A 17,863-nucleotide genomic window follows, 5' to 3' on the forward strand; every position below is an offset into this window, starting at 1 on the left:
GGATGGACATCGTACGGTCACTGGAGCTAGAATCATGCATATTGACTAAGTTGACAAAGCCCTCCGTCCCCGTCAACTTAGTAGGCCCACAAGTCAGCCTGCCACTATACTGGGTCCCAGCTAACAGGGGGAGTATTCATTTTTTGTGCGTAATAAGGAGGCACTTCCTTGCGTGCGAAGATATAGCTGGTGGGTCCGAGCTGTCAGCGGCGGTAACGTTTTTTTCATGAAATACAGAGGCCCTTTCGGTGGGTCCCTGATGTCAGGTGGAGGAATCATTATTTTGCACGTAATAAGGAGGCATTTCCTGGCGTGCGGCCGTGGACCCAACTGTCGGCCTCTCCACGTACAATCCACTTCAGATGCATGTCAGTCGTTGACCACGTTGACCAGGCCGCGCCGAGAGCACCAGGGCGGTGGACGACGCCGAGGCCTAGGAAGGGAACGACACGGAGGCAGGGAAGACTCCGCAGTTGTTTCCCACGCGGAGGGGAGTACGACTGTACGAGGGTTTACTGGTTCGTCTGCCATCGCCGGAGAATAACAGCAGGTGTGGGTGAGTAGAGGGATGGCTAGGCCAGCGATGGGAGTACGGTGGGGCGGTGAGGCCTGCGCGGCAGCAGAGCCGGCCGCGGGGAGGAGGGAGCAGGCAGTCCCGCCGGCGCTTGTTTGAGCAGCTGGAGCAGGAAGAGCAGAGATTGAAGAAGCACGACGGCCGTTGGATGGACATTGTACGGTCACTGGAGCTAGAATCGTTCATATTGACTAAGTTGACAAACCCCTCTGTCCCCGTCAACTTAGTAGGCCCACAAGTCAGCCTCCCACCATGGTGGGTCCCAGCTAGCAGGGGGAGTATTCATTTTTCTGTGCGTAATAAGGAGGCACTTCCGGTGGGTCCGAGCTGACAGCGGGGGGAATGTTTTTTTCGCGAAATACGGTGGTCCGTCCGGTGGGTCCCAGTAGTCTTTTTTTCACGAAATACGGTGGACCATCCGGTGGGTCCCAGCAGTCAGGGGGGAAACGTTTTTTCCGCGAAATACTGGTGGCCCGTCCGGTGGGTCCCTGCTGTCAGGTGGAGGAATAATTATTTTGCGCGTAATAAGGAGGCACTTCCTTGCGGCTGCCGTGGACCCAGCTGTCAGACTCTCCACGTATACTACTCTTCCGATATAAGTCGGTCGTTGACCACATTGACCATGCCACGCCGAGAGCACCACGGCGGTGGACGACGGCGAGGCCTAGGAAGGGGACGACGCGGAGCCGGGGAAGACGCGACAGTGGATGCCCACGCGGAGAGGAGTACGAGGGTTCACTGGTTCGGCTGCGGTGTGAGGCTGCCGTCGCCGCAGAATAACAGGGGGAGTGGGTGAGTGGAGGGATGGCCTGGCCAGCGGTGGGAGTAGTATGGGGATGGTGCGGCCTCCGCGGCAGCACAGCCGGCCACGGGAGGCAGGAGCATGCGGCACGACCGGCGCTGCTTTGGGCGGCTGGGGCAAGAAGACCAGAGGTTGAAGAAGCACTACGGTCGTTGGATGGACATCGTTGACCACGCCGCGCCGAGAGCACCAGGGCGGTGGACGACGGCGAGGCCTACGAAGGGAACGACACGGAGCCAGGGAAGACACGGCAGTGGCTGCCCACGCGGTGGAGAGTACGAGGGTTGACTGGTTCGGCTGTCGTCGCCGGAAAATAACAGGAGGTGTGGGTGAGTAGAGGGATAGACAGGCCAGGGATGCGAGTATGATGGGGCCGTGAGGCCTGCCCGGCAGCACTGCCGGCCACGGGAGGCGGGAGCAGGCGGTTCCGACGGCGCTGGTTTGGGCGGCTGGGGCAGGAAGATCAGAGACTGAAGAAGCACGATTGCCGTTAGATTGACATCTAACGGTCTGACGCTGGTAGAGTCAATTGTTGACTAAGTTTCTTTTTTGAGAAACCTTGTGTACGCATGAAGTTAGTAGGCCCAGAAGTCAGCCTCCAAATCTATGGCAGACAACATAAAGCCCATTTGCTATTTTTTATAATTTGCAGCCCATTTGCTAATTCTTAAGTAATTTATTACAGCCCATTTTCTGCCCAGGACCATGGTCAAAAAGTTCAACCTTATTTTGCATATTTTGGTGGAGTCCGAACTGTTGTAATCCCGAAATGATAAACATTTTTAAGAACTTATTGATTTACCAGAAAAAATTGTTTTGTTTTTGTAAGCAAATAAGACGTGGGACAATTGAGTTGATTTAAGGGAAAACCAGTGGTAAAAAATTCAGCGCTGGGTGGGAAAAAACAACAAAAATAAGGATGTAAATATGAAAAGGGAATTTTATGTGTTTTCAATATAGTGATACGTGTATATGAACTAGTAAAACTATAGGTAGGGATTAGAAAACGGATGTAGGACATGCGTTTCAAGAGGAAAATAGAACTGGGCTGTGTGTTTGATTCAGTAAAAAAAACTGCCTGCGGATGTTGTAAGACAAAATATAACTAACGCTGGCGGGCCAGAGGCCAGTAGATACTTGCTGGATCTTTGTGCCCCGTTGTCGTCATGGGCTGGGCCTGTTAAAAACAAAACCAACCCTGGGCAGTCTACAGCCTAGTTGAAACTTACTCGGCCTGAAAAAACAATATACGTGCTCAATAAAGGAGAGAATTCTGCAAGTACAGACTGATAACTGGGATGCAGCACGGATATTGTTTTTTTATCGTGATAATAAGTGCATGCACTTGTTTCGAAAAAATTGGAGAACTGGGAATTCGAACGGCGGGTGCTTATGCTACCAACCAAATAAAAATCAGGTGCCTGAAAATTCGTTTTGAAACAAATGATTCAGCTTTATATCCATGTCGACCCTCGGCATGATGGTTGGAAGCAAATGCAAGTTCATACCAAAAGATCGTTAACAACAATACCAACTTGCGGACGACAAGGCAGTACAACTACCAATACCAAACTAACTTATAATCTTTTTACTCCTGGCCCTAGTGTTCGTCTGGTAGAAAATCTTGCAGAGGACCAGCTCCCGCTCGTTCTCTTGCTCCAGGTCCCTGAGGTGGTACTGGTGCATCACCCAGTTGGTCCTCTACTGGTCGAAGTTCTTGTTGGTGTGCAGCACCAGAACCTTTTTTGCTGCCCGTCTTCCGGCCGTTGACCATCACCGGCAAGGTATTGCCGGGCTTGTGCCACATCGCGTGCATGCCGCACTCCGACTATATCTTGCGACGCGTCCACGTGCCCCTTTTGAATGCCCTGGAATTGCGCTGGAAGAAATGCTTCCTTAGGCCACTCAGTGTGATACCTGCAGTATTGTGGAATACAAGTTTTAGTATACCTAGTTGGCATTTTCATAACATCTTTGGCATGTTGCTGTCACTTGTTTCACTTTTTATTAACTGTCAATTTTTAATTGCTTCACCAGGTCTGCGTCTAAAAAGAAAAATAGAGCTATAAACAAAGGAATATGTTTGTGCAAGTAGATGGCCAATCGGTGTCTTACCTGGAAGTTTCTCAGGTTGGGTGTAGCATATGTCGTGCTCGCTGTCGATGGTTGGTATGAACAAATCGATGAGAGACTGAAATCTCGCGCTGTCAGCACTCACTTTGGCCTCAAGGTGCTCGATCAGCTCCTGATCTGTGGGATCGAACTTGACGCCAGCCGGCAACACCGGCCAATCCTTCTTCGACTTGCATCGGTAATTCCAGTTATATGGTACTCAATGATGATCAATCGACTGTTTTAAGTGAATGATGAAAGATTTCGACAGATGAGTGGTACTCCAAATCTGAAGTCCAGAATACCCGAACACGCCGCCGGGATTCTTGTGTCACCTCATGCGCAGCGTGTTGTCACGTCAATTCAATGTGTGGACATGATGAATAATTTGACCGGCGTATACTAGTACTGCTACTGTACTACTTACTAGTCGTATTTAGTGTCACAATTTATACATAGGTTTAACTAACAAGTACGCACTTGAAGCCTAACTAATATATATATATATGGCTTCTGCACAACATCTCCATCATCATTATCAGTACATCCTACGCAGGTGAGTTAGGATGCACTTGATCCCAGGAAGGTATCTATCCTTCAAACCAGAGGAGTGCTTCAAACTAACAACAGTACATAATATCCAACAAAAGAGGGTCGTGCTACAGCAGCATAATACATGGCTCAGTCTAGATATCAGCACGAATCAAGTTGTGCATATTTGCTGTTGGCATGAACCACATCGCTGCATGTCGGGTTTGCAAAAGCCATCCATCGCATGGAAGCTTGATGCCTTTCACACACTGAAGATTATCTGGCAACAAGCTGTGTCGACGAATCTCTCGATATGGTGATTCATGAAACCCATGGTATGATGTGTAAACACAGCCCCCCCCCCTCGCGAATGGAAGTTGCATAGCACAGTAATCATCGCCGGTGATATGATCGATGATTGGTTGGATGATCGGATAATTGAGCCCGAGGAACAAGGAGTGGTTGCCGAGGCTGTAAACCCGCCTCCAGTTGAATACGCCTGGCCCAATGGAGCTGGGATCTTTCTCGAACACGAAGCAGCCATAGCCATCAATGTCACGAATGCCCCATGCATTGTACTGCATGTGGTTTGATGTAATGGTTTGGTCAATTTGTTACGTGCGAATGAGCATCAAATGACCGCCGTCGGCTGAACGAGCGATAAACCACCACCCATCGGCAGGTATGATTCTAGGTCCTACAATCATGAAGGCCAGCGCATTTGCGTCTGCTGCAACAATTCAAATTGGAGACCAAAAGGACAAAAATAAACAATCATGTTCAGAGTATGTGTGGAATTAACATTATTATAACAGTGACACATATCATAGACAGAGAATTGCAATGCCGTGGTCATAATCATACCCCAAGTTAAAAAAATAAGCCAATGGCTTTCATATTCTAGCAATATGTCATAGTTCAAACATCATGTAACAATGAGAGGAAAACAGCTATGACAGCGCCTACTCATATTCTACCATAGCACTTACTACTACTGTTCTCATATCAACTCTAAGCAATAACATGCGTTGTTATAAAAATCTTGTAAACGAGAGTAACATATAGCAATCATGATGTTATGCTCATAATATGTATTCTAACAATCATTAGATGCCAATTGTTCTCATATCAACTCTAACAATAACATGTGTGGTCATAAAAATCTAGGAAATGAGAGGAACATATAGCAATGATGTGGTTATAGACATGCTATGCATTCTAAATTTGTAACAAATGAACAGGCAGTCGTATCCATAAGGTAAAGATGAGATGAGATAGAACAATTACACGACGATATATTCCACCAGTATAGGCAGCCAATCTGTGCGTCGACCGCGTAAACGATGCCATCGTGCACTATAGCATCAGACAGAAATGTTGCCTCAACAGGATTGATGATGAGCCATAACCATGTATGGTGACCGGATTCCAGATAGACTAATCCCATGTTGAACAAGGCAATGAGCTTGTAATCCATGTAGTCTTCTGATGGTGTGGGCACTTCGCAGATTACAACTTTCTGCAAACAGAGGTCGAGCCAAAAGCTTGACGCGTCTCGTGCGTAGTAGGCAGGAGTGTCCGGCGGGCCGCGAGGCTCGATGGTGGTGGTATCCAACGATGGAAGGGTGATCTCTCGCTGGGTGTAGGTATCCACGAGACGCCACGGACTACCGGTGTGGTGGATGAGGACGATCCAGCTGGCCTTCATGCCCGCCCAGTAGTGGCCGCGCATGAAGGACAGGTGGACGGGTAGTGGTAGCATGTCGAGGGGCACCACGGAAACCTCCATAGGATCGTCAAGTCGGTATCTGGGCCACCTAGGAGGATCGGGCATCAGCAAGCAGGGTGTCTTGAAAAGAGCCGGCCGGTTGCAGACGAGTAGACGGTACAAAGACACCGAGCATGCGGCCAGACGGACGGTGCTGAGTAGGTCCATACGACTACAGATCTGCTCCAAGAGAACATCGGGGAGGGAATTCCAATCATGGCTCAGCGTGTCAGTCGGTTCTGCCATTGGGGTTTTCGGTGCCTGCGAGCCAGCGGGGAAGTGGATTCGGGCGGGCGAGCGAAGAAGCTTCTCCTCGTGTGGCCGAGCAGTGAGAGGGGGGATATGGTACGAGCGAGCTACCAAGGAAGATGGCGCGGGCGGGTGAGCAGTGAGCGGGGGTAAATGGTGTGCGGCCGAGATGGGGAAGAGAGGAGGAAGAAGAAGAGAGGAGGAGGAAGAGTGGAAGACGGGGAAGAAAGTGCATTCAATCTCAATTCTACTAGTACTACTACCAGGATATACCGTCCTTCAGAGTGTAAATAGTTACACCGATGACATGTGGGTCTACCACAACAGGGCCCATATGTCAGTTAATGGAGGACAGAGGTGCGTAGGCGTATTTGCGGAAGCGCTCTACTGGCAAACATGATGGCAGTACTGGGTAAGGCTGATTTAGTAACACCAACACGCTGGTTCAGCTTATTAATTACGTGTCCCATCTGCTGCAGCGTGTATTGTCACTTCACTGCGAAGACTAGTTGAATAGTTCTCTCTGACCGAGATGGGGAATAATGGATCGCGAGGACTTCCTTTCTACAGTATCCCTATGCCTCTACGCTCACTTCACTCATTTTGCTCCGTACCTAGTCACTTGTTGAAATCTGTAGTAAGACAAATACTCCGTATTTGGGAACAGAGGGAGGCTTTTACTCCGTACTATTTGGGAACAGAGGGAGTATCACCATATGGAGGGAACAGAGGAAGCTTGAAATATGAACATGTCAATGGGAGGGAGTAAGCCCCATGCATGCATGCATGCATGCAACATGCAACACTCACACGTACACATGGACGCACGCAACACTCACGCACCCATGCGGCACACAGCACACGATGCAACACACACGCTCACGCTAAAGTGCTCAACCTACTCCCTACGTCCGTGAAAGACTGTACATTTAGAGATTTACACATTGACCAGGGCATAATTAACGCCCAAAAGTAGCAGACTTATGTGTGCATGCGACCATTGAGATAAGAAGATTAAATGAAGGCCGTTGCATGCTGTAATTAAGGATAGACATGTAGCCTATACCTACAGCACAAGTTAGTGCATTAGTCAATCAATATCGATTTAGATTAAAGGCTAAATGCATTGGAAGTGTAGATGTACATCATGTACTACACTCTTTGTTTTATAGCCGATGTACACTCCTTGTTGGAAGACCGAGGGAGGACACGTGCATGCACTCACATACATAGCCAGGGCGGTTCGCGCGCAAGGGTTGGACTCGTGTCGCGCCTGCGTAAAGTTTTGTTTAACTGATTGCTTTGCTCTGCCAACTGACAGGTGGGACCCAGAAACCAGGTGACAATTTAACCAGTCAACAAAGTGCCACGTCGACTATGTGGCCGGTCAGTAGGGTGCAATACGGTGCTCTACGATGAGCTAGTGATCGTATAATCGCCGCAAAACTATATATAGTGACCGTAAAGAGCGTATTGTTACATACGTTGACCGCCAATGTATTTTTCTCGTTTCAAATTAAGCCATATTAATCGGAAAGGATGCAGTATGGACTACTACTACTAGTACTAGTACTGCTTTGATGTGTCATGTCAACTCGCCGAACGAGGAGAAGCTTGCTTACTACGCCTCTCCCTCGCCCACGCGCGCGGTGGTTTGCAGGACGAGGAGAGGGTTTTGACTACAGCGCCCTCTCCCTCTCCATCTCCCTCTCCCTCTCCCTCGCCCTCGCCCTCGCCCTCGTGGTGGACGTGCAGCAGTTCAATCGGTGTCAGATTGCCAGAAGCATATTGTACTGTAGTATCATCATTGTTGGACCTTCCGAAGAGGCGAAGAGCCAAGTGCAAGGTTCACACGAGTACGAACTGTTGAACCTCCCGAAGAGGCAAAGAGCCAAGCGCAAGGTTTTATAGGAGTTGTCATCCTAGTAGGAGTGTACTACAACTATAGCGAACGATGCTACTGTATGATGCCGCCACGTCACGTATATCCAAAGTTGTGCCACCTTTTTTCTCAAAGAGCGTGTTGGAGCCCGTGCAACAACCACACAAGTTGCACGTACACATAACACATTTACTAGTAATAAATTCTAAAGGACAAATGCCAGTATGCCACACAAGTTCATCTCCAATTCATGTGATAAATTTGTGCACGACTAGTCTACATATATTCACAGCACTACCGTTCACAATTACCGTACTCCACTTACACGTTATAGATGGGCTACATGTCCTCCTCCAGGTTCCAGTCCTAGGTGTTCTTCATGGATGGCACGATCCATAGCGGCGGGCAACGGGAATCATTGTCGCAGCTTTCTAGTCCGGTTCCACACGATGGAGACTCATTCAAGCTGAAGTGGCATAAATCAGGGATAGCGTGTCCTAGCATGTCGTTCATCCGGCAGTGCGCACTAAAGACACAACCATGCTTCATGAACGGCAGGCCTTCCGTGTCGTGCACGGAAGGTGGCATCCGCTTCACAATGGGGTAGTTCTCCCCGATGAAAAGCGAGTACTCTCCAAGAGTGTTCCTCGGCACCCACGTAGCATCACGGGGGTCGAACTCGGCGCCGTTCATCTGGTACACGCGGCATCCCAGATATGGACACATGGTGACATACATAGTCAAGGTCCATGCATAATAATCTTGTGCTCAAATATGGTGGTCAGTAATACTATGCAGCAAATAGTACTACTCCGGTATAGAGGAAGTAAAATAACCGGCTTATTATATATAGCCACTCTTGGCCACATGGATGAGATAGTAAGACATGGAAAAACAAAAATGGTGGCAGCTAGTGGGTTCAAGTCTTCAAGGGCCTAGCTAGCTATACACGTCCTCCAAGGTAAAAAGTACTCCTACTAGTACTACAAAGTATACTACTAGTACAACAATGAAAGAGAAGGCGAGAGGGTTAAAAAATGGAATACCTGGGTAGATGGTGACGGTCCGATCGTGGTAGATTGTGTGACCATGTTGCACATCAGTGGTACCATGGGTAACGACTGCTAAGATAGTTGATCCCAATATGCCCAAGTCAGCTACAAGGTTCCAGGTTAGACCGAATCGCGGATGCAAATGCACATCCAGGATCGGCGATCTTATTTTGATCGGGGGATAACTGGTCCCTGCAAAATAATGGAGTACCATTAGGGATGCAAATGATGGTTTGTGCATTCCGTTTGTAATCTCCTGTACCGTAGGATGGCAACCAGATGAAACAAGTCCCCTGGCTTGTCACCGCGAAGATGCGGCCTAGATGGCGCACGGCGTCTTCGAACGTGTAGGGGTACAAATCTGCCGCCGCCAACATGTGCCAGCCTTTGCCGTTACTGCCTCTTGCATTGATGGCAATCCTTATGTCGAACACCGCGATGAGATAGTAATCATCGTAGTCGCGTCGCTTTGTCGGCGGGTCCGCAATTGCTATCTTCTTCAATCTCATGTAGGCATCATCATACGTATTCAAGCCCAGCCAATCCGGAAGGCCGATCCCAATGGTGGAGAAGGGATCTACCGGAATGGCCGCACTACTGTGGATGTTGTGCAAAATGATGGTGGTATCCGGCCAGAGGTATGCAAGCCAATCTTCGTTGGCACCGACCTAGACCTATATATAAGACGGTGGGCAGCGGAGAAATTATGGGATGGAAATGGAATAACTAATTTCTACATGATCAAACTCCATTACTGACCTGCTCATCGGACAAAATCCGACTACCTCTCAACGTCGGCAACTCTAGCGGAGTCAACATGCAACCATGGCCAGGGAGCGGTGGACTGTTCGAAGGATTGTCCCATAGAAGAACCTTCTCCTCGAGGACGCATGGAAGACCAACAAGCATGGCCTTTTCCCAAGCATGTTTAAGCAGCGTCTTGAAAAAGTTGGTGCAGGAAGCACCGAGTCTTGCGGCGGTGAGGACGTCGGAGCGGCGTGCGATTTCTCCTAGAGGATCGTCGTCCAAGGTCTCCCTGCCCCGACGAGGAGGAGAACCGCCTGGCGAATCCATGGGAGCAGCGACGAACTGCCTTCTCTTCAGGGGGAGGGGAACTGGCGAGGAGATAAGAGCATAGTAACCGCAGGGCCTCGTCCCTTCCAACTATAGATCGTTCCTCAGCGAAGGGGTGAGGCTATTATTTACTACTAGTACTAGCATTATGGAACATTATGGGATTGCATTATACTATAAATAATAGCACTAGTAAGAAATTTTTGGCACTAGGTAGTAGTTTTTGGCATGGATTAAGAAATTTTGGGTATGTTTTTGCCATTTTTTGTACACGCCAACTAGTGTCAAAAAACGTCTTACATTATGTGACGGAGGAGTACGTACTCGTACTGTAGCAGTACTAGTACTACTTTTCTCAACAGTAGTGTGATGTACTGTACTTCTAGTCTAGTCTAGTATAGTGCACCAGTTTTGAACTCTTGAATCTCAGGGCCAAGGAGCTACAGTTGGAAGTGGAGGGTACTACTGTTCTCTAGAACCATCGCTGTACTATCAATGCAGGGGAAGTACACCTGCGTAGTGACCTAGTGGGTACTCTCGGTGCTCTATTCAGCCGCTCCTCTCACGTAGCTGGCCTACTCAGACGCTCCTCTCACGCACACACTAGCAGCCTATTTATCAGTGACGGTTACTGCGGGGGCAGAACATTTGAGTTATTTGATACAGCGAGACTAGGCTTTTCGCTTCCATTTGTGGAGGTGTAATGGATCTCGTCGAACTTTGTTAGTAGTTCCTTCTTTATGAATGAGATGAAGCAAAGCTTTTGCCTCCGTTTCAAAACAACACGTCAAGAGGAATTTCTTTTATAGTAGAGCCGATAATGGAGTGAAGTCCATGCGTGCAACGCCACAAGATACAGAGTAGTAGTAGAGCACTTTACGTACAGAGCCATATTGCACAGTTCCCAATGCCCCGCCAGGCTTTTCCGGCTCCTGGGGCTTAATTGGGAGGCTCTAGTTTAAATATGCTACTAGCTGGAAGCTGCAAGCGAGGTGCGGCTAGGGCGAGCACGCGAGCCACGGGATGCTAGGAAGGAAAACCCGTTCACGTGGCTAGGCTGTCCAGTGCACCCAGATTGTGGGGCCGCACGTCCGTTTGACTTCAAAACTCAAACTACCCGTGTAAAATATTGGCTCGCAGCGAAGTGTAGTAGTACTATTTTAAAAAAAAGGCTGCCGTGCGTTTGGCCGGGATCGAACCCACAAAACGAGGTAGACACTCCCGCGACCACTAGTAGTACTCGTTGGACTACAACGCAACCTAGAATCGCCTTTTGTCGCTAGTAGTACGTACATTGTTCCTTACAAGAAACCCCTAAGAGCATGGTTAATAGTATAGCCAGCTGCTGGCTATAAGCCAGTGCCATGTCATCTACAGCCCATCTTATAGCCAACATGTACAATAATAGATCAAAAGAGTGTACTACTTTTTTATTATGTGGCCCACTTCTCATTCTCACAAAGTGCCTAGGAGCACGTGCTAGAGCTGGCTCTTCACGAAGAGCCCGCTTACCTTCTCTCTCCTCTTCTCTTTCCTCCAACTAAGCAGAAATATACTAGTTTATTTCTTATAGCCCGCTGACTCAGCTCTATTGTACTTGCTCTAATAATGCAAGAAACCACTAAAATGCCACGAAACTACTACCACTTGCATACGTGGCAGACTTAAGATAAGACTACCTTATCAACCATTGTACATGCTCTTACCAACAAAAATCCTCGAGTGACCTCCTACCTCCGGCCCGTCCACCTAGTCATCCTCGGCCATGGGACGCAGCTACCGCCGCCGGCAGAAGGCGAGGTCAAAACCGTTGGCGGTGCAGAGCCCAGGTTGCGGCAGCCCGGATGCCAGCTCCGTCCGGCGCTCGCGGCCGCTAGCTAGCCAAGATAGCTCCATCCAGCTGCTTGTCTGCAAGGTTTGCTAGCTAGATTGGCACGGCAGCGCGGCGGCTTGCTTGCGCGCGCCGCGCTAAGGCCAGCCATCTGGCTCGAGCAAAGGCCAGTGCGGCGGCTTGCTCGCTCGTGAGTCACGCTCGGGCCAGCCTGCCAACCCGTGAGGAGGCCAGCGCGGTGTCCGGCCCGTCCGGCGAAGCAGCGGCCAACTCGCTCATCACCGGCGCAAACCGACGAACACGCATCAGTACTGTTTGAAGTAATGTTCAGGAAAAATAATAATTTGAGGGGGAATAACAGGATAGAAGGTCAGATGTGGGTCCCTCGTGTCAACGGTCAAACAAAATGTGTTGGTTTATGCTGCCTCGTCAGCACGGACGTGTGGGCCAACCCTGTCATAAATGGGTTTAAACGAACCTAATCGGTAGGAGTACTAGGTAGTTTTTGGCGTGGATTAAGAAATTTTGGGTATGTTTTTGCTATTTTTTGTACAATAGATTCTTCCTAGGGCTAGTTGAAAGTGGTATTTTTTTTGTTAAATACTCTACATATTGTAAGTAGGAGTGAAAGTTAAGCTTTGGAAGCCAATAAGCAAGGCTAGTTACATAGTGCATATGTGTACATGATTGAAAGTAAATATCAACCATGAGTGACTAATATCTTGATGGAAAACTCGAAACTATGGAATACTAGGAAAAAATGCATGGTTGGAAATACTAGCAATGTTCATGTTCGTTGCAACGAATCATAATTAGAATAATACTTATTCACAAACTTGGTACAAAACACTCTAATTTTGATATACATATGTCACTAGAGATATATTATGTTTCAATTAGAATATATTCCTTGGGCTGTTTTGGTGAGGTCAGGGAGGGATGTGGTTGGTTTTAAGATACTAATTATGGGTTTTTCTGCAAATTGGTAGACAAGTGGGATGTTGGTGAGAAAAGGCAACAACTTACCTCACAATCGTTAGATGTAGATCTAATGGTCAGAAACGACGGATGGCAGACTCACCAGCATCACCAACTTAGTCTTGTGTAGGAGTACTAGCAAGATCCGTGCATTGCATGGAACATCAAGATGCATTTTTTTATAAAACACTTGTTGTGATTGACCATTGCGGGAGTAATCCCATGTGTAAAAACTAATGATATCTCGAGAAATATGAGATAAGGTGAAGAGGAGTGGGGTGTGGTGGTGGTTGGTGGTCGGACTGAGCGGAGGCATGGGGATTGACGACGCCGGCAGCGGCCACCAGGCCAGTTTGTTCCAGAGGCTTCCTTTCTTAATTGCTCAACAATGAGGTTTGTTGGAGATAAGGATGAATGAGGGAAGGCCTTGTCTGCAAATGTGGAGAGAGGTGCGGGTATCTTTTAGTTTAATTTCCATCCGTCAGATATAGATCGGACGGTCTATATTGCAATATGGCACACGTACCATCATCACCAACTCGGTTTTTTATAAGAGAAGAAATATAAGTATGGAGATACAAACGTATTATCGAAACTTGCTTCCGTAAACTAGCATCTACATTCTATTCAACGCCTCGGCATGTGGGGCCTTAGCACAATGACTTCTCGACTGTGTAAAACAAAGATTTTCCCATCGCCGACAAGGAGGGGGTGACGGCGACGCGCTTTTTGGCTTGCTCTAGTCCTAGTAGTCATACTAGGTGGTCTAAGCACGTGTAGATTTATTCTTTTTCATCTCTCGTGTTCGCCGTACTGCCACGACTGTTGATGAATAGATGGTAAGTTATTCACGGGGAAACCCTTGTTGAGCGTGGTTGCTGGAGAGAGAGAGACAGTGTGCGTGTGTGATATGTTAGAGACTGAGGCAATGATAACAGATTCTTTGTGTCTATGTGTGTGGATGATAGAGAGAGACATGTACATGGGGCTTTGTGTTGTGTAACGTGGAGACACGTATACATAATTAGAGAGTGAGTGTGTGAGATACACATGCGGACATGAGGAGAGATGAGGATCCAGATAAATGGGTGTTTGTGCGTGTCTGTGTGTGTTTGTGCACGCGTTTGTGTGTGAGAGGGAGAGAGTGTATGTGGAGTAGAGAGACCACTGATGATGTAAACCTAGTATAAGGGAAGGGGGAATGGTGTGACATGTGTAGTAGCGAGATAGCACGGGTGCGGGCGGGGGGAGCTGACTATTTGGAAGAGACATCGAGTGTGTGTGTGGGAGACGGGTGTGAGAGCGAGAGGAAGAGAGAGCTAGCAACGGAGAGAGAGAGAGAGAGAGAGAGAGAGGAAGAGAGGGGGCGAGAGGGGTCGTTTGTGTCCATAAATGGCGTATAGATAGGGAGACAATGTTGATGTTGTCCGAAATTGGCCTATGAACGGAGACGCAAGGGAAGCGAGTCATCGTGTGTGTGATAGGGACTTCATGAGAGATCTAGAATAGATGGTGTAGAGAACAATGTGCGAAATCGAGAACGATTATACATTAGGGACCTATGCAAAGAGTCACGACATATATGTATACAGGGAAGGAGCTGGGGTGGGTCCGCATGTGGGAGAGATAGAAAGAGGAGAGTGGTGCACAAGGAGACAAAGTGTGCTTGTTTGCAGTGGGGGTGGTGTGTGAGGTGAGTGCGCGAGAACCACATAACTAGGGAGATAGACGTTTGGGGGCGACGTTTTGTGTGTATGGGAAATATACACTCTACATAGTGCGTGTGCTTGGGTAAGAGAGATAGCGGGAGACCTAGAGAGTGAGGGAAGAGATGTGTGCATGCCCGAGACTCCGAGAGACAAAGTGATAGAGACCTATGTTGGGGTCCGGACTTTACAAGAGAGAGGGGTGTTAATGTGCTCGTGTGTTGGTGTTTGGGGGAGAGAACAACTTCTCTATGTGTGTGTGTGTGTGGTGGTGGGGGGGGTTGACTTCAGATAAAGAGTGAGGTGTCTATATTTGAGGGACTTTAGCGTAATTGAGATATTGTGCACTCATGGTTGATCAATTTGTTTCACAGTTTGTACTATGAGATAACGATACTTTTGAACATGCGTGATATACCTTGATGTACCAGAATTACAAACCTAAGATTGGAATTTTGGAATTCGACTCCATCATTAGCTTTTGTAATTCATTTAAATGGAGGTACATTTTTTAAGCCGGGATTTCGTGATTTCAAATTCATATATCAAACCTAGAGATATACACATACGGGCATGTTCAAACTTTATAATCATCCACTTTATTCATACACAAACACATTTTTGCTTTTGTCATCATATTTAGGATAAACACATTTGGAATTTCATTTGAATTGGACCGTATGATGGTATTTGCTAGTAGTAGCTCAATGATCCATATTTAAATTGAATGGACAATCTAACTTTCGAGTTGGAGACATTGATTTTCAAAACTTGCACATTTTTTTGCATGCAAAACAAACAAATTGTCGGCCATGATATCATAGTCGGCCGTACGAGAGCAGAATACTTATAATTTTAGGCGCCAAAAGCTTTCAAACTTCCCGCTCACATCGAAATATCACGCGCCCGAAAGTTTAGCCCTGCGATATTCCTGTTTTACCCCTGCCACATGAACGGAAAAGGGCTGCTTTGGTAACTCCATTGTTTTCCCCTCTTTGCCCCCAACATTCTTCCCCAGAGCCCCTCCCCTTCCCCTCCCCGACCCCCCAACCACGGCAAGCCGCCGAATCTAGTCCTCCGCTGCAGCGGTGGACCTCACACCCCGCTGGATCTACCTTCCGCACCTTGGAACCCCCAACTGCCAACTCACCACTTCATCGGAGCCGCTTCAGCGGCTGGCTTGTCCACCGCTCCAGATCTCCTTGACCGCCATCATGGTCCACCACACCGGATCTGCTTAACCGGTGCCCTCGTCCACCACAGGGTAGGCCCTTCACTGACTCCCTCGTCCGCCCCTTCGCTGGCCCTTCATACAAGCCCTCGTCCGCCGCAACAGATCTGCCTCACCGAAAGCACTGTACAACGCGCCCGCCGAAGCCTTCGTCCACTGCACCAGACCCGCTCCACGGACGCCATATTCAACTCCACCGGCCCGCCTTTACCGACGCTGCAGCCTCATCAGGTTATTTCGATTTGTACTCCTTCAGTTTTTCTCTTTATCATGCAACTGTTCACTTACCACAGATGAGCTTTCTTATATGTCGACAGGCGCTGCAACCGTAGCACCGGAGCCGCTTCAGCGACGGCGATAGCCGGCCCAAACTCAACCGCAACACGAGCACCATCGACGATCTTTAGCTATCAAGTATGACAACAATACCTATATGCCGCCGAGAATCAGGTACTATTATCCAACGGCCGGCGCCTACGTTCACTTTCCTAGCATAAGCACCGCACCTTTGAATTTCTTCAGGGCATCATTCAGTTTTTCATGAGACGCATTATTCTACTTGCACCTGTAGGGCCATACTTCTGGCAGTGAACATGTTACATGTGCTAAATTACATACCAGTGCACATATAGTTAATATGCTTTAGTTTTGTTCTGATGCCACCTGTTGGTTCCATCAGACTGCTTAATGTTCTCTATACTTAATTACACATCAGCAAACTAGCATGTGATTCCGCTGCTTTTTGTTTGTTTTACCCTACATTTTATGATGCTAGCTATTACATCACTGCTCCGAGCCTCTGTTCATTACTTGTTTGTGTGTTCTTGATCTTCCCAAGTTGCATGAATAATTTGATGCTTCTATTAATTATGTAGCTGCCAACCCCATCAAGCAAAATATTTGTTCTTTTGGGGCTGGCACCTCGAACAAGCATAAAAATAGAGGGAAGCAGATATATTGTCGTGTATGCACACACCCTTCTTTCATTAGTTTGGATGAACCATTGATGATCAATTTGGACCAGTGCATGCGATTAAAATTAATTTTACCTAAATAGATGGTGCAGAATAAACTACAACAACTAGATTTGCAACCACGGGATGCTGACGATATCTTCAAAGAACATTGCAACAGCAGCTAGGCTTCACAGCAACATATGGTAAGCTAGTGTGTTTTAGTACATGTGAAATGTAATGCGAGTGGGCTGCTTTCTTGGCTTGTGCCCTCAACGTGTAATCCTACCGAATTACAAATAGTTCAGTTGTCTGCTTTGCTGTATTGCTTGATTCGAATGCTTATTTATTGTTACGCTATACCTGAGTTGGCCAATATGTCAGCAGTGCCTGTTGTACTATCGTAAAGAAATGCATGCCTATTTCATTGGAGTCCTTAACTTTTCCTCTCAACTTCATCACAAGACTGTCTTCGTAGTTTATATGAGGCCACACTGTTAAGTGCTTTCTCAGATTATTTCAACTGCTTAGATGCCTTGGCAACTTAAATATAGCGGTTGTACACTCCCTTTCAACTAGGGATGTCAACTGGGTCTCGTTTAATCCCGATTAAAGTCCACTAGTGGTATGATAGTTCAAAAGAGTTTTTGTTTTTTGAGGAAAATGAACTAGGGAGGTAGCAAAAACTAACTAGATGGGACTGGCGGATGTCGTTTATTTGCCACTTACATCCCTAGTTTCATCTTACCATTTTAATTTCTTTTCGGCTGATGCTGCTTCTAACCATTTAAATATAGTTTGCCATGCTCGGCAATAATTCGTCCGTCGTGTACCATGTAAGCTTACTGCCTGGATCATACGATAACTATCTCTTACTGATGTCCAGCGGAAACCTTTCAGGATGCCGTTCACACTAGGACACAATGTGCAACCCCAGAATCTATTTGTGGAAGCAGTGCGCCATCCATGTTACCAGATGGTAGCAGTTCAGAGGCAACACCACCGGAGAGCAGTCTGAGCACAGATATTATAGTGCTTGAGCCTCTACTAGAGGCAGAAAGAGATGGTGTGGCTCCCATGAATGAGGTAATCTTTATCTTGAGGCTGGAAATTACGGAAT

Source organism: Aegilops tauschii, chromosome 1 (assembly GCF_002575655.3).
Source record: "Aegilops tauschii subsp. strangulata cultivar AL8/78 chromosome 1, Aet v6.0, whole genome shotgun sequence".
Classification (NCBI taxonomy): domain Eukaryota; kingdom Viridiplantae; phylum Streptophyta; class Magnoliopsida; order Poales; family Poaceae; genus Aegilops; species Aegilops tauschii.